Genomic DNA, 16,178 nt, shown 5'->3' on the forward strand with positions numbered 1-16,178 from the left:
GCCGGCTTCAGAGACAATACAGCAAACACAGCGGGGCGGGGGAAGAAGACGACACCACACATGCGGGTACATTCAGCTCCGGCGGGAACGAGACATTTGTCGGTCTTTTCAAGTGCCGAGAGCCGAGCAATCCTTCACTTGTATCGTTTCTCCCCGGTGACTAGATCTGGCCCTGCGACTCTCGACTGGGCTCACCCCAGGGGCAGCCCAGCAGGTGTGAGCCTGGCCGGCACCCGGATAGGAGATTCCACCCCGGAAAAGCTCCGGTTGCTGCTGCTCCTGCAAGAGGTGTGACTGGGACCAGTAGGGAGCGCTCACCCTGCGGGCTGTGTGGCTCTCTTACGCCCCAGCCTCCTGATGGCGACACTCTGCTGCACAAACAGGCGCCGTCCTTCGGGGGAGGCGTCAAACCGAGGTCCCGACCCTCCTTGGCCATTAGGAAACCCCAGGGCGTCTCTCAAAAAGAGACGCCGGGGGTGTCCCTCTGGTGTTAGTGCTCCCCTTTACACATCAGTCGGGGTCTCCTCCTAATCCCCGTCTCACCTGTAACAATCAATGACGAGGCCCCCCTGTCCGTGAGATTTAGTACTCGCGCAAGAGACCGGGGGCAGAGCGCGAACGCGGTCCCCCGCCCCCCACAAAGTGCGCGCTCCGGGTTCCCTCTCGGGGCCCTGCAACACAGCGGAAGGGCAGCGAGAAGGAGCCTCTTGCTCTGACGCCGCAAGGCCACAAGAGGGCGGAGGCGCCGCGCGCCCGGCCGACGTGTTGGACCGGTGCGCTTTATGTGCTGAAATAAACACGCGAAAGCCCCGAAATGTTTCCAGAGTGCTGTGCACTGGAGGTTTTTGTCTGGTGAAGACTTGCCTGGTGCTCCTCCGTGCAGATTGTTTGTCCTCCTCCAGTGCGGGACGAGCCAACACAAGGGAGCGCATTCGCCAACATCCAGGCACGCAATGCGATTTGGAAAGCAGCTCCTTTCCAAAGAGTTGCACACGAACGATCCTTCAGTCCCGCTCGGGGGGGCACGGAACCCCCGCCACACACAGCTTCAAGTAGCGAGTCAGGCGCCAAGGCTTTCGTTTACGGCCACACCACCCTGAACACGCCCGATCTCGTCTGATCTCGGAAGCTAAGCAGCGTCGGGCCTGGTTAGTACTTGGATGGGAGACTGCCTGGGAATACCAGGTGCTGTAAGCTTTTGCTCTCCCGGCCAGCAGGGGTCGCCGTTGGTGCCGTAGGCTTTGGGAGGAAAACCTGCAGGATGGAAAGGTGATCTATAGCCTCATCTCTAGAGATGTTTTGTTGCTGTGGCATGCGTGTGACCCATATTCCAAAAAAAAAACCCGTCTGTAAAACGAATATCGAAGCTGCCTCTAAATCTGCAAATGAAGATGAGTCGATAAACCACTCGTTTTTCGTATAACTAGACATATATTCATTTGTTACCGATTTCATTCATTGAGCACGGATACAATAGAGGTACAGCCATTCACTGTTTGACATGTCTGCACTGGTACAGAACCGAGCAATCAGAAAACGGGTGAAACTGTCTTTAGACTCAGCATACAGTACCGAGGCCCCCCATGACCAAATAAAGGCTAACCTCGATAATCAGCCTAAAGAACGCAGACTACAGCAAAACGACTGACTTTGAAAAGGGAATGAACGTCCGGAAGGAGTAGTGGAACTAGCTTGAGATGCTTCTCCGGACCCCTAACTAAAAGCAGCAGCGGCGTCCACTCCTGTTGAACCGGGATCCTTCCGCAGCCACGCAGCTCGTGGTGTCCTAACCCTCCCGTATCTGATTTTGGACCAAGCACATCAGGGGAGAGCGCGAACGCAGTCCCCCAATACCAGAAATTATGCAGTCGAGATTCCCACATTTGGGGAATTCGCAGGGGTCAGCACAGCCGGAGTGCAATGGCCGAGCCTCGCCCTGGGTGAACCGATTTCGATTTTTAAGAACTTTATTTTCTTTTCACAAAAAAATACAGGACATCACAAATCAGAAAGCTTTACATTCATATACATACTTAAAACAGTATATATGATCACATCTCATTACATTTTGACATGGTAACAGTTACATAGCAACAATTTTCTTTTTTTCTGGTGCAAATCACATTCTTTACTTAAACTTGATAATGTTTTTCACAGTTTCTTGAGATATTGACCTATGCTCTCTATTTCCCACAGATTTTCTGCTTCCTCCCTCCCTTCTCTCCACAGATCTCTGAGGTAATAGTTCTCTCGGGTGATGAACAGGGCCAGGCTACCTGCTGCCTTGACTGGGATCTCGATGCCTTTGAACAGCCCCATGTTCCTCACTCTCCACAGGGCAACTTTCCCACTGTTCACCACGGCCCAGATCCTGTCAAACACGTCAGGAGGAAGTTTGACAGGAGAGATGCCGTATATGACGAAAGCAGCGGTCAGGGTAAATTGGGGCGAGAGAGCCAGCAACCAATCTTCAAACTGTGCCCAGAAGGCCTTAGCAAAAAAGCAGGACCACAGGAGATGGGATACAGTCTCCTCCTCGCCGCAGCCCACCCTAACGCAGCGAGGGCTGGGGGTGAGGCCCCTACGGTACAAGAAAGTTCGTACCGGTAAGCACTGGTGGACGACACTCCAGGCTAAATCTCTGTGAATGTTGCACAGAAACTTAGAGGATGTGTGTTTCCACACCTTCCTTGTTTGGGCTGATGTTAAAATGCCCACATGGGTCTGCCTATTGTTCTGGGGTGCAACGAAATCTTCCAGTTTTTGGACGCTGACATCTCGGAGGGGAATATGGCCAATTGGGTGAGATCTTAGAAAACTTTTAACTGTCCCATAAATTGCAGGGCATGTGTCAGAGAGTGGGACGTCCAGCTTGGGTCTGACACCCCACACTCTGAACACCTCCCTACCTACCCAGAGCCTGGAAAAATAAGTCCAGGTACGCGCTGCAGGTGCTGTTGCAAAGCCTCTCAGCACAGAGGCCAGGAAAATGCACAGCAGCTTCGTAGCAATATCTGGGACAGACTTCCCCCCTGAGGGTAGCGGCCTGTACATTATTTCCCTTCTGAGTCTTTCCTGCTTCCCACCCCATAGAAATTGAAACATCAATCTCCTCAGCACCGCCGCAACACGGTGTGGGATTGGGAAGGTAGAAGCCAGAAAATTCAAGACAGGCAAGAGCTCGGCTTTGATGACCAGCACCTTCCCTGTCATGGTGAGGTCTCGGTCCTTCCATTGCATCAGTTTTTTGTTTAAGATTGGCAATTTGTTCTGCCAATTTACTGTTCCCATCTCTTCTCCAAAATACACCCCCAGGACCTTAATTCTCTTCTCTTGCAGCCTGAGATCATGTCCTTCTTTTGGCTCCCTCCAGTTCTGATAAAAAATCTCACTCTTAGATTTGTTAATTTTTGCGGAGGAAGCCAAAGAGAAACGATCACAGCACTGCAGAGCTCTGCTAATTGAGGCATTGTCAGAGAGGAGCAGGGTGACGTCATCCATGTATAGAGATGTCTTTACCTCTCCTCCCCCACTTCCAGGCACTGGTATCCCATTAATGGCCTGATCCTGGCGCAAGGCACAGGCTAAGGGCTCCATAGCCAAAACGCATAACAAGGGGGATAATGGGCAGCCCTGCCTCACCCCTGAACAGACTTCAAAGGGGCGTGATCTATTGCCATTAACCATGACTCTGCTGTTGCTACCTGTGTACAGCAGGTTAATCCACTTTCTCATGATGGGGCCAAACTTCATGTGCTCAAGTCCCGATGTTAAGTACTGCCGGTTTAGGCGGTCAAAGGCCTTTTCTAGGTCTACACCTAAAATGCAAAGAGGGAGGGAGCGATCCTCAGAGTACAGACAGACATCCCTCAACAAGGCCAGGTTGTCGCTCATCAGGCGTCCTGCTATCCCACAAGTCTGTTCTTTCCCTACCAGTGAGGCCACTACATTTTGTAGGTGCAGGAAAAGGGCTTTGGACAGGATCTTAGTGTCCACGCCTAACAGGCTGAGGGGTCTCCAGTTCTTTATGTCATTTTTTGCTCCTTTCTTAAACAAGAGAGAGATAGTGCCTTCTCTTAAGGAGTCAGGCAGCAATTCTGTCTTATATCTTTCCTCGAATAGGACCAGTAGCGGATCCTGAAGCAGATCCCAAAAGGTGCAATAAAATTCTTTAGGGAGCCCGTCAGCACCTGGAGTTTTCCCCTTCTGTAAGCTCTCCATAGCCTGTCTCAGCTCTTCTACTGTCAAATCCCTCTCAAGTACTTCCCTATCTTTTCACTCAAAACGTTTTCTAGCTTTGAGGTAAAAAAATGAATTTCTTCATCCTTTACCTCTGTAGAGCTGTACAGTCTTGAGTAGAAGGCCTTGGTGCAGGAGAGGATAGCACTCGGCTCTGTTCTCTCTCGTCCCTCCTCATCAACTACACTTTCCATGACAGACTTGGAGCCTACCACTTTCCTGAAAAAGAAGCGAGTACACTTCTCATTTTCTTCCAAGAACTGCACTCTGCCTCTTAACAGCACTCCTCGACTACTTTCTTCGGCTATGCTCCGGATGTCCTTTTTTAAAAGGGTGATATCCTCGAGCACATCGAAGCCACTGTGCAGCATCGTGTAGAGACGCTGCAGCTGCCTCTGTTTCCTGGCTAGCACTCCTCTCCGTCTGGCAGCAGCCTTCCTTCCCTCAGCCATGAAAAAGGTCTTTGTCCTCATCTTCACCTCCTCCCACCACTCTCCTACTGACCCGTACAGACACTGCAAGGACAGCCACTGTGATAGTTTCTCCTTGTAGCGGGATACTACCCCCTCGTTCTCTAGCAGCTTTGTGTTGAGTTTCCAGAGGCCTGGGCCAAAGACAGTCCCGCCCTGGAGTTCCACTCTACACCCTAAAGCCTGATGATCTGAGAAGAAGACAGGCTGAAGAGTGACCCCAACAACTTTCACTCTCTCTGAGACAAAGCAATAGTCAATTCTGGAGCTGCTATTCCTCCCTGACCATGCATATCCTGCTGTTGTGGGATATATACATCTATATGTGTCTGAGAGTTTAAAGTCTTGAACTAAGTTTTGCAGGGCCAGTGAGCTGGAATCCAATTTTATCGGAGAGCTAGACTGCCTGTCTGTGTGCTCTAAGATACAATTAAAATCCCCTCCCACTATCACGTCTGTGCTACTTAACAATAGGGGAGAGAGTGCCTTGAGTAGCTCCACCCTTCCTCCCACGTCAGTAGGACAATACACATTGATTAGCCGCAGGTTAACGGTCCCCCATTCCACATCCACACACAGCAACCTGCCATCTATGACCCTCTGAATACTTTTCAATTTGAAAGCCCATCCTTTGAAAAGAATGGCCACGCCAGAGGCTCTGTTGTTATTGTCCCCTGACCAAACAGAAGGCCCTTTATCCCACCTATCTTCAAAGCTTTTATACCTCTCTTGATAGGCTAAAGCACACTCCTGCAACATCAACACATCTCCCTCTCTCTGCTGGAGGTAATCAAAGACACACTGACATTTAACTCCGTCATTGATACCTCTGGTGTTAAGAGAAATTATGTTTAGAGCCATATTACATAAGAAAGTGGAACCAGTCTTTACAAAACACATTTCTCTTCGGTCTCACCTGTTACCTTCTTCTTTTTCTTTTTCTTCTTACCAATTTCCTGCCAGCCATCCTCTGAATGAGCCTTCATCAGGGTGGCAGCAGTAAAAGCATTCACGGAGTCCATTTCAAGGAAGGGGGTAGAGGGAGGGGTGGAGGGGTTCCAGCTGTCCCCATCGCCATTCTCTCCTTCCTCCTCGCTCGGGGAGAAAACAGAGTCATTTTTCCTTTTCCTCAAGTCCAGCTCCTGGGAGCACTGAGGGGAAAGGGGTGCAGCCGATGCACCAGTCTCCTCTTCCCCCTCACCCACCAGCTGTTGCAGATCCTCCGTGATGGACTGGATGGAGGAGAGGAGGGCATCTGTAGCACTTGCAGAGTCTGAGAAAAGCAGCTCCGCTGAATCCTGGGTATCGTCGCTGGACCCGCTCCACCGGGGGGCCCCACACTGGCCCTCGTTCTGAGGAGCAGGAGTGGGGGAGGGGTCCTCGCTGTTCTCGGGGGTTTTCAAACCCTCGTGCTTGTCTGGTGCAGTCTGCGGTTGTGGGAGCGTAGTGGATTTCTCTTCCACCGGCCCCGGAGCCACAGCAGGACTGATCCTGGCTGGAGGCTGAGACTCTTTGTCCAACAAGGGTTCTTTGTTTGACTTGTTGTTTGCTTTGGCTTTTCGGGCCGGTTTGGCTGAAACAAGCACTGCCTCATCCTTTCTCATTTTGAGTTTATTGGCGTAGGCGTGAGGGCAGTTCTTAAAAACGTGTCCTTCCGAGCCACATAAATTGCACTTTGGCAGCATTGAACAGTCAGAGGCTAAATGTCCCTGTTTGCCACAGGTCTTGCAGCATTTCACAGTGCAGGAAGATGCCAGGTATCCCACAGCACCACAGCGCCGACACACCTTTGGTTGTCCCACATAAAAAACATAGCCATTGCAGGCGCCCAGCCGGATTGTAGAGGGCAGGTGCCTTAAGCCTCCATTTACATTGTCCGGTAGTAAGCGAACCTCGAATTTCCTTGCTCCTGTTTTTATACCGTCAACATCTCTAACCTCAGTTCCATGGTGGACGGTGCAGTACTGGTTAAGCCAGGTGTGAATGTCCTCCGTCTTTGCCAGTTCCGAGAACATAACAACATGCACCGTTTTCCTCTCTCTCTGTGTCAGAGGCTGCAAGTTGATCTTCTCAAGTGCAGGAACTTTCCCTCTTTTTGCCTCAAACACATCCACGCATTGTTCAAACAGAGGATAGGTACCAAATACAACCTCAAATGCTTTCTGACCTGGGAGAGCAAAGATGAAATCCAAGTGCCGAGGTTCAAAGCCAAGTTCCTTCTGTAACACTTTTCTGCTGAACTGCATACGATCCATGAAGAGGTCATCCAAAAGCTCAAAACGTACAGCATTCTTGCGGGATCCAAAGGTTGCCATCTCAAACTGCAAAACAAACACTGCTTCCACAAAACAAGAAAACAATCCAACTACTCCAACTACAGGCTGATCAAGGTATCTCCCCTGCCAGGTAAGCCGAGAGCCGCAGGCGATGAGCCCGGAGCTGAACGGGCCCCACTGGCTCGTTTGTAAGGCCAGGTGCATTGCCAACCACGACCGGCAGGGCAGAGGCCTTGAAGGCAGCCTGGGCTCCTGCAGCTGTCCAGCCACGCACTCTGGTTTCTCTTCATCTCGTACAAATCTTTTGCCTTTTACTAAAGATTTCCATGAAGAGGAGCATGAATGAGTTCCATACAATTTTTGTGCTTTCCTGCCTTCGGGTGGGGCGCAGCTGGGCTGGTCAAAGAGAGAAAACAAAACCGCTCACAATCACTCTTATTACTGCGACTGTGGCCGTCTGCTCTGCGAGTCCTCGGTCTCCGCCTGTCTGATTGGTGCTCTTTTCTTTGGGGGGCGGGAAGTGTCCGGCCGCAAATATGAAGCGTTACAGCAACGACATGCCATGAGACGATTGATAACGATTTCCATAGGATCCACGCGGTTGCCTGGCAACCGTCAGCTTTGCGCAGTGGCAGTATCGTAGCCTGTGAGGTTTAGCCGATGCGCGATTATTGCTAGTTGAAAACTTTTCCCAATACCCCGCTTCCGCCGGTTTGCAATACAATCGGCGAAAGCAATTCTTGACAGTCTCGTCAGAGACTGAGCAAGGTGTTTAAAGACAGATTTTGTCATGGTAACATCATGGTAGAAAGAAACAAGCTTGTTACGTCTCAACAGAAACACTCTTTAGCTCTTTCAGCGTTATGCAGAGAACAGCGTCTGTCGAGATCACTTTTGAGTCAGCGCGAAACGCCGTGTGCTGTCAGTTTGATTTCATATTGCTCGTAGCGGCGCCCGGCTTTTGTCTGTCAAACGTTAGGTTGCCCTTCTTCATGCTGCATCGTCGGCATGAGTGGAGCTTTTTAAACGTCTGTACTTACTGCGCCTCATAAGAAATCGTTTGTCCCCGTTCAAAACAGATTGTGCGATGTCCTGCAGCGTTCGCAAAGCAAACCTTTGACAGTTTGAAAGAGGAATTTATTCTGCTTCCTGTGCGTGCAGTAGTTACAAAGTTGAACGTCTTTACACGATCTGCCGCAGATCTTACAAACGAGCCAGTGGGGCCCGTTCAGCTCGGGGCTCATCGCCTGCGGCTCACGGCTTGCGAGCGTGCCCAATCCGTGCGATAACTCGGAAAACACCCGGCCACACTGTGCCGGAAACGACGCACTCTGGGAAGCCGCTATGCAAAGCGAGGTCCCAAGATCCCCTGCGGCCGGACACTTCCCACCCCCCAAAGAAAAGAGCGCCAATCAGACGGCCGGAGACCGAGGACTCGCGGAGCAGACTGCCACAATCGCCATAACAAGACCGATTGCGAGCGTTTTTGTTTTCTCTCTTTGACCAGCCAGGCTGCGCCCCACCCGAAGGCAGGGAAGCACAAAAATTGCATGGAACTCATTCATGCTCCTCTCCACGGAAATCTTTAGTAAAAGGCAAAAGATTTGTACGAGATGAAGAGAAACCAGAATGCATGGCTGCACAGCTGCAGGAGCCCAGGCCGCCTTCAAGGCCTCTGCCCTGCCGGTCGTGGTTGGCAATACACCTGGCCTTACAAACGAGCCAGTGGGGCCCGTTCAGCTCCGGGCTCATCGCCTGCGGCTCACGGTTTGCGAGCGTGCCCAATCCGTGCGATAACTCGGAAAACACCCGGCCACACTGTGTCGGAAACAACGCACTGTAAGGCACCTTGAAGCGTGCACCCCCAACATTCTTCTTTGCACATCTGTGAAAGGTAAACTCTTGAGCAAACTCTGAACCAGCTCTAAGGAAACTAATCCGATTAGACGTTACTTTGACTCATCCTTTAAGGGACCCTTGATAATTGGAGAAATCAATGATTTCGAATGAATTCTGTATGCGTCAAAAGACAGCTATACACAGAAAACATGCAGGACACTGCTCATGATGTTTCCCGAGCCGAAACACAGTGCGTTTTTCCAAGCCATCTGACAAAGCCCGCCCACTGAAAACTGCAGCAGATCGTGTAAAGACGTTCAACTTTGTAACTACTGCACGCACAGGAAGCAGAATAAATTCCTCTTTTCAAACTGTCAAAGGTTTGCTTTGCGAACGCTGCAGGACATCGCAAAATCTCTTTTGAACGGGGACAAACGATTTCTTATGGGGCGCAGTAAGTACAGACGTTTAAAAAGCTCCACTCATGTCGACGATGCAGCATGAAGAAGCGCAACCTAACGTTTGACAGACAAAAGCCGGGCGCCGCTACGAGCAATATGAAATCAAACTGACAGCACACGGCGTTTCGCGCTGACTCAAAAGTGATCTCGACAGACGCTGTTCTCTGCATAACACTGAAAGAGCTAAAGAGCGTTTCTGTTGAGACGTAACCCAGTGGGCAAAAGACGTATAATATACGTCTATTAAACGCATACCTTAGACGTCTAAATGTGGTCTGCAATTCGTCTAGAATGAAATTCTAATATACGTCTATTGTTATACGTCAATTATACGTCTATGATTAGATGTTCATTATACGTAAATGGTTGGAGTTCTATTATACGGATAAATTTAGAGGACTATTATACATATATGGTTGGAGTTCCGGATAACTTTAGAGGACTAGTCTACGTATATGGTTGGAGGTCTATTATACGGATAACTTTAGAGGTCTATTATACGTATATGGGTAGAGGTCTATTATATGGATAACTTTAGAGGTCTATTATATGTATATGGTTAGAGGTCTATTATACGGATAACTTTAGAGGTCTATTATACGTATATGGGTAGAGGTCTATTATACATCAAAGTTAGGTTTTACAGGTGTAGAAACTAGTAAATCAACCCAATGATTTGGTTTAGAAATTTATTCTGAAAATACACCTTCACACCTGAAAAATATGTATTTCAAATTATACATTGTATACAATCAATCAACAATCAACATATGGGCAATAATCATAAAAAACACAACTAGTCTTAAACTTCAGCTACAAATTCTGGTAATATGGCAATATACAGTATAGTAACGGCAAACACAAACTAATTACATTAACACACTAACTCAAAACCACATTTTGATTCAAATATACATTTTAAAATGTACAACTTCTATATTTCCAAGAAAAAAAATATTACAATGGAAGTTAAGACGATTTTTGTCCACTATTTGCAAACCCTGTGTAATTGTCCTAACAGTTAGAACCAAAAACCTAGTATTTTCAGTGTCCAGATCTCCTGGCCCCCTGCCTTGCATATGCATTCTTCAAGTAACACATTGCGTGCTCCTTTATTTCTTTTTCTGCTGATTTAGGGCGGGACTTCAGCACCGCAGCTAGGAGAAAATTATATAATATTACTTCCCAAATTAATGATGATTAATATCTTCTTTAGTATAATCTAAAAAATGAACGGTTTACTAAGCTCAAAGCTGAAATAAATGTATAAAATTTGGCTTGCATCATAGAAGTTGAGCAATAAAGTCTGTCCTAATTAAAGAGTACCCAAAGTTTGAAAGTACAACATAGAATAAGAATAGAGAAACGGCAAAACGATTTAGTGTCATCTTCCCCATTCACACCATTCCCCATTTCGAATGAATTCTGTATGCGTTAAAAGACAGCTATACACAGAAAACATGCAGGACACTGCTCACGATGTTTGCCGAGCCGAAACACAGTGCGTTTTTCCAAGCCATTTGACAACGCCCGCCCACTGAAAACTGCAGCAGATCGTGTAAAGACGTTCAACTTTGTAACTACTGCACGCACAGGAAGCAGAATAAATTCCTCTTTTCAAACTGTCAAAGGTTTGCTTTGCGAACGCTGCAGGACATCGCACAACCTCTTTTGAATGGGGACAAACGATTTCTTATGGGGCGCAGTAAGTACAGACGTTTAAAAAGCTCCACTATTTTTATGTGCCATTTTTTGCTTATTCACTTACTATTTTAATCAAAATAATATTAAGAAAGATCTGTATGTATTCAGATAGTATTATTATTGTTCATACTTACTCGTCAAAAGAGGATTGCTGAGATATTTGCGGATATACTTCTACGTTTGAAAAACGTGTCCAAAATGGTGACCAACGAATACTAGCAATGCATTGTGGTATATAACCGGAAAATATGCTGGGTTCGATATTTTCTCAACGTATGCGTTTATTAATGTTGTCGATATTATGGTTGAAATTTAACATTGATAATACATCGCGGCTATGTGCCCCCTGCTATGAGCTGATGTGCAATTTTAACGCATGCAGTTAGTAAGGATCGGTCACTGTTGTATGGTATTATATACAGTATAATGACATTATGGAATAGGATGGGGACAGGCCTGGCATCACGGGGGGAGGGAGGAATGTCGCCCCTTCAGTTTTGGGCAAAAAGATGTACCTAACTTACCTAGGAGTATACGGCACTCTGCACAGTGTACGAAGTAATTTTCGCAGTAATTAATTTATTATATTTACTATATTTATTATACACGTGTAAATTAATTACTGCGAAAATAATTTACTTCGTACACTGTGCAGAGTGCCATATACTCCTAGTTGCGGCACACACGATACATACAGTAAAAAGCCTCAGGCACTGTGTTAGATGTGTTTTCGACGTTATATATGCGTTTATTAATGTCGTCGATTTTACGGTTGCAATTCGACTTTGATTATACGTCGAGGCGACGTATATATACGTATAGCCGTATTTTCGCCGTGAATATACGTATATTCGACGAATCAGTGCCCACTGGGTAAACTCTTCAGCAAACTCTGAACCAGCTCTAAGGAAACTAATCCGATTAGACGTTACTTTGACTCATCTTTTTACGCTAGGGTTAGGGTTAGCATTCCCACGCTACTTAGACACTTTGTTTACGCTCAGTGCTTGATTTTGGGAACTTCAGGACGAGTGGGAATTTTCTCCTATCTGTCAATTCTGTTTTGTTTTGGAGACTCTTGGCTGCCTATGTTGTACAGTGCAGCGTGAAGGAAACATTTTCCAAAACTGTGTCAGCTCAAAAGTTGTAAGAAAACCTCTCCAGCTGCTTTAACTCTCTTCATTTTTGTCATTTAATGTGACACTCGATGTATAACTGGAGCCTCACATATGCAAATGGTGAGGCTCCAGTTCGACACCCAGTTCAATACCACTTTACAGTAAATGACAAAAGCATGGCAGACTGTGCCGGACCGGCAGATTACTTCCGCTTATTTTTACCATATTAAACAATGGAAATCCAACCACTTGCATTTGTGACACTTGATTTTGGCTGCACCTAAGACACTCTTAAATCTTCAAACACATTTCTCTTCTCCCGCAACACTCTTGTCTGTCGGCGCTATGTGGCAGCGTTGCATGACAACCCATCTCACCACGGAAAGGAACCTAACAGCTTTGGTAAGAGAGGAGAAAAGGACCTGGCCCGTACGCGGCTCAAACCCACAACCTTGGCGTTACTAGCACCACCATCTAACCAACTGAGCTAACCGACCTCACAACAGTGGTCCTCTCTGTGCTGCAAAAAATCAAGCTCAGGGAATTTCTTTTGTCCTTTGAATAGAAAGCCGTGTAATTCAGTGTACGGGCTTTCTCGTGCAGTTTCATAGTTCTTGTAACCCAAATCCTACACTGGCCTGAAGTGCCCCCCCATTTCACAGCATTTTTCAGCTGATTTAAAATGTACCTAAAGGAGAAGCATTATTGAAGACCATCAATTACCAAGAGCTTTTGTCAAAGGTTTTGGTGGTCATTTTTAATGACCACAGAGCACTATGACCTCGGTTTTACATCTCATCCAAAAGACAGCGCCCTTTTTCCAACACAGCTTCTCCGTCACTATATTGGGACATTGGGACCCGTACAGACCTCAGAGTGAGCGCCCATTAACACCACTTCCAGCTGGAAGCTTTGTTTTTCCCTGTAGCTCACCCTCATCCTGGTACTGACCTGGCTCACACCTGCTTAGCTTCAGTGGGTTTTCAGTTGCGAGTTGCAAAAGTTGGGATACAAGTGTAGCGGCAATGCTTGTTAATAAGACAGAATTAAGCGTTGGTATGCTGTCCTAAATGAAGCCCCATCTCACCCCCCATCTCTGTGGTGCAGCCACAGAGAAAGTATTCATGCAGACTGATTTAAGTTGTTTTCTTTTGATAGGGAACAGCTCCCAGACAGGGATGCACTTAGCTAAGCCTGGCTATCATGATCAATGGTCATCCATTGGCGCCTATCTGTCTAGGGAGTGCTGAATGGACATCTGGACTGCATTCTTAAGTGTCAAGAGTAAGTGACTTATATCTCACCTTGACCAACCAATCAGGGACTGGCAGGGCGTGGTAATACCACGTGGGTCTCCAATGCCCGCCAAACTCTCAACCAATCAGCACACATCTGTGTCTTGGTCAAAAAGGGAGCGCAAGCTCAGATCGGGGCTCTCCTTGGCCATTTTCGCGCATCCTCAGAGACAATCACGTGACAACTGCTGTTGTCTGCATAGGGACTTGGACTTTGTTCTAAGCGCGAGGCCAAGCATCCCGTACGTACTCAGAATTCTACTAACGTGAATGCTCCGTTTGATCAACGGCAGCCTACAGTTGGACCCTCGTCGACAACCTGAATAGCTTATTCAGAAGCAGCGCTGGACCGGGAACGAACCAGTTTCTTCCCAGGCAAAAGAGTGACTTGTGAGGACTCGCGGTCACACTCTGTGCATAGAGACTTTCTACTAGCCAGCCGGACTGCTGGTAGATCCCCTCGGAGCAACGACTGCCCTGCGCGCCGCAGTCAGATTCCTCCGCCCGTCCTACTCCGAGCTGCACCTTGACTGGTTGGCTGGTAGCCAGAGGACGCCGACACAACGCCCATTGGACAACCGCTGGAACAGAGGCTGCAACAGAGCTTGTCAGCTGGTTTGGTGTTCGTGCCGGGAAATTCCAAATCCATACACAGTGGATAAGTTAACCCCATGTTCTACATTGCGTCTCGAGAATTCAATTGTACCTCAACACAAGTTGTTATCAATTTAATTCATGAGTAATGTATTTACTTCCGAGTTTAGAGTAACAATGGGTAATAACACTGATTAGCGATTTGGTAACCGAACGATATATATTGACATATATTCTCTGTTGTGTATCTCTTTGTGTTTGCATCTCTTCGAGATTATATATCTTGTATATTGATAACCCTCACAGTAAGGTCTGCCGCTCGTATCCAGGCAGACTAGTATATGTTTGGTGCACAATTTATATTAATAAATGTATCTCGTGTATTGAACCCGTGTGTGTGCGTTGTTAGTTGTTCTGGCGATTGATTTTCTAAAAGCCCCAACGAACAACCTCGTGATTACTGCTACAATTAATAAGTGTCTCAGTAAACCCATCAAACCACTACATTTAATGGCGTCCCTGGGTGGGCGAGTTTAGAATGAAATGAGACTCAATCGCACAGAATAACTGATGTTGCTGTGAGTTCAAGTTCAGCACAGCACCGTGGCTTTTATACGCGAATACCGGGTGTGCTGATAACTGCGTAAAGAAATCCCCCTGTTTTCTAGCGTTTAGTGTAACGTGTGCTGATTGGAAATCCATCTGCTCGGGTGTTTAGATTCCATACTGTATTTTGGTAAAAGGAAAAAAAGTAATACTCTTAAAGTTTCTCTGACGTAATGACAATGGCTGCTAAAATGTCTGAAGTGGAGTCGCTTATAAGTACTATTTCTAGCGACGACAATCCTGGTTACTGGAGCGGTATCGAAAAGTTGAACTTTGATGATATTGAGAAGCTGCAAGTAGATTTAGTAGCTAAGGTAGCGAACCAGCTTAACACAGGAGGGTCTGTGAACGCAGTTCAGGTCCTATCTAGTTTCGCCTTAAATCTAGCTAAACAGCTGGAACTGTCTTTGTCCGAGCTGACAAAGTTTCAAACGCTTCAGGGAAAGCTAGAAAGATATAAGGCGGAGCGAGTTGAGTTGTTGGATATAATCAGAGAAAAGAGAGTGAAAAGTGAGGAAAGTGAAGACAGACTCAGGGAAGTTTTAGGTAAATTAGATGACCTGTCTGCTAGAGAAACTGCGGCTGAGGTAGCTAGGAGAGACCTAGAAGCGAGCTTGAAAGAAAAAGAAAAAGAAATTGAGAGTTTAAATGAGCTCAGCCAGGAAAGGCAAAAGGAGTTAGATGCTGCCGTACTGGAAGCAAAACAGGCTAGATCCCACTTACATGCCAGCCCACCTAGCAGCCCGGAGCGCTCACCCAGGAGGTTTCTCCCGGCCAGGGTCTGTGGTCGGATCGGCATGGGGGAGATCGCCGAGTCCTGCGCGAGACGCAAGGGCGATTCAATTCAGGCATAGACCCCCTGCTCCTTATCACGGCCGTCTCCCTGCCCACTGAGAAACTGTAAAAATTAACCTCCACTCCCTGAGGCAGTTAGCCAAAGATGTAGAAAGGTTTGACCCGACAGTGTCAGGGAATAATGTGGAGACCTACATTGATGAGCTGAGATATACTTTGCAGTTTATGCCCGAAGCGTCCGAACAGGAAAAGGCTATGTTAGTAAGGAAAACTACCAGCCGAGCGGTCCACGAGTGGATGTCTAGACAAGGACCTGAGGTCTGTAATAGCTTTGAGGAGCTGTGTCAGGCAATGATCGGAGAATTTTCGGCTTTTATAGATCCCATATCTGCCGTGGCCACAGCGCACCATATTAAGCACGAAAAAGCTGAAGCCCCTCGCGACTATTACCCCTATTATATAATATTTTACTATTATATAACTTGTAAAATATTACCCCCGGTCCATTCTCTTCCAAAAGTGAGAAACACCTGTTTTCTACATTTTGTCTGTTTTAAAACCATATCTCTTTAAACCAAACCAAGAGTTTGTCTTTTGCACTGATATTCTGATTCATTTCAATTTCAAAGAAAAAAAAAACATTATCTTCCAAAGCATCATAAAATTGTCCATTCTTCCAGACTCTACTTCTCTCTTGTAGTAGTACAGCAGACCTTTCCAGGTGAGCAGATCACAGAGTCCGAAATATGCTTCCTCCATCAAGCAAAGTACCTGAACATGA

The 16,178-nt window shown here is 47.1% G+C and overlaps 5 non-coding genes across 5 annotated transcripts; 3 read left to right on the plus strand and 2 right to left on the minus strand.

Moving 5' to 3' along the window:
- Positions 1 to 1,078: 1,078 nt before the first annotated feature.
- Positions 1,079 to 1,197, plus strand: LOC138225883 (5S ribosomal RNA). The gene has a single exon (XR_011184292.1). It is a non-coding gene; the product is annotated as a 5S ribosomal RNA (ribosomal RNA).
- A 625-nt stretch (positions 1,198 to 1,822) lies between these two features.
- On the minus strand, positions 1,823 to 1,992 carry LOC138225862 (U1 spliceosomal RNA). The gene has a single exon (XR_011184273.1). It is a non-coding gene; the product is annotated as a U1 spliceosomal RNA (small nuclear RNA).
- A 5,263-nt stretch (positions 1,993 to 7,255) lies between these two features.
- LOC138225885 (U5 spliceosomal RNA) lies at positions 7,256 to 7,372 on the plus strand. Its single transcript, XR_011184294.1, has one exon. It is a non-coding gene; the product is annotated as a U5 spliceosomal RNA (small nuclear RNA).
- A 230-nt stretch (positions 7,373 to 7,602) lies between these two features.
- LOC138225878 (U4 spliceosomal RNA) lies at positions 7,603 to 7,744 on the plus strand. Its single transcript, XR_011184288.1, has one exon. It is a non-coding gene; the product is annotated as a U4 spliceosomal RNA (small nuclear RNA).
- A 757-nt stretch (positions 7,745 to 8,501) lies between these two features.
- LOC138225882 (U5 spliceosomal RNA) lies at positions 8,502 to 8,618 on the minus strand. Its single transcript, XR_011184291.1, has one exon. It is a non-coding gene; the product is annotated as a U5 spliceosomal RNA (small nuclear RNA).
- Positions 8,619 to 16,178: the final 7,560 nt, after the last annotated feature.

The sequence above is a fragment of the Lepisosteus oculatus genome, unplaced genomic scaffold, assembly GCF_040954835.1.
Source record: "Lepisosteus oculatus isolate fLepOcu1 unplaced genomic scaffold, fLepOcu1.hap2 HAP2_SCAFFOLD_106, whole genome shotgun sequence".
NCBI classification, from domain to species: Eukaryota; Metazoa; Chordata; class Actinopteri; order Semionotiformes; family Lepisosteidae; genus Lepisosteus; species Lepisosteus oculatus.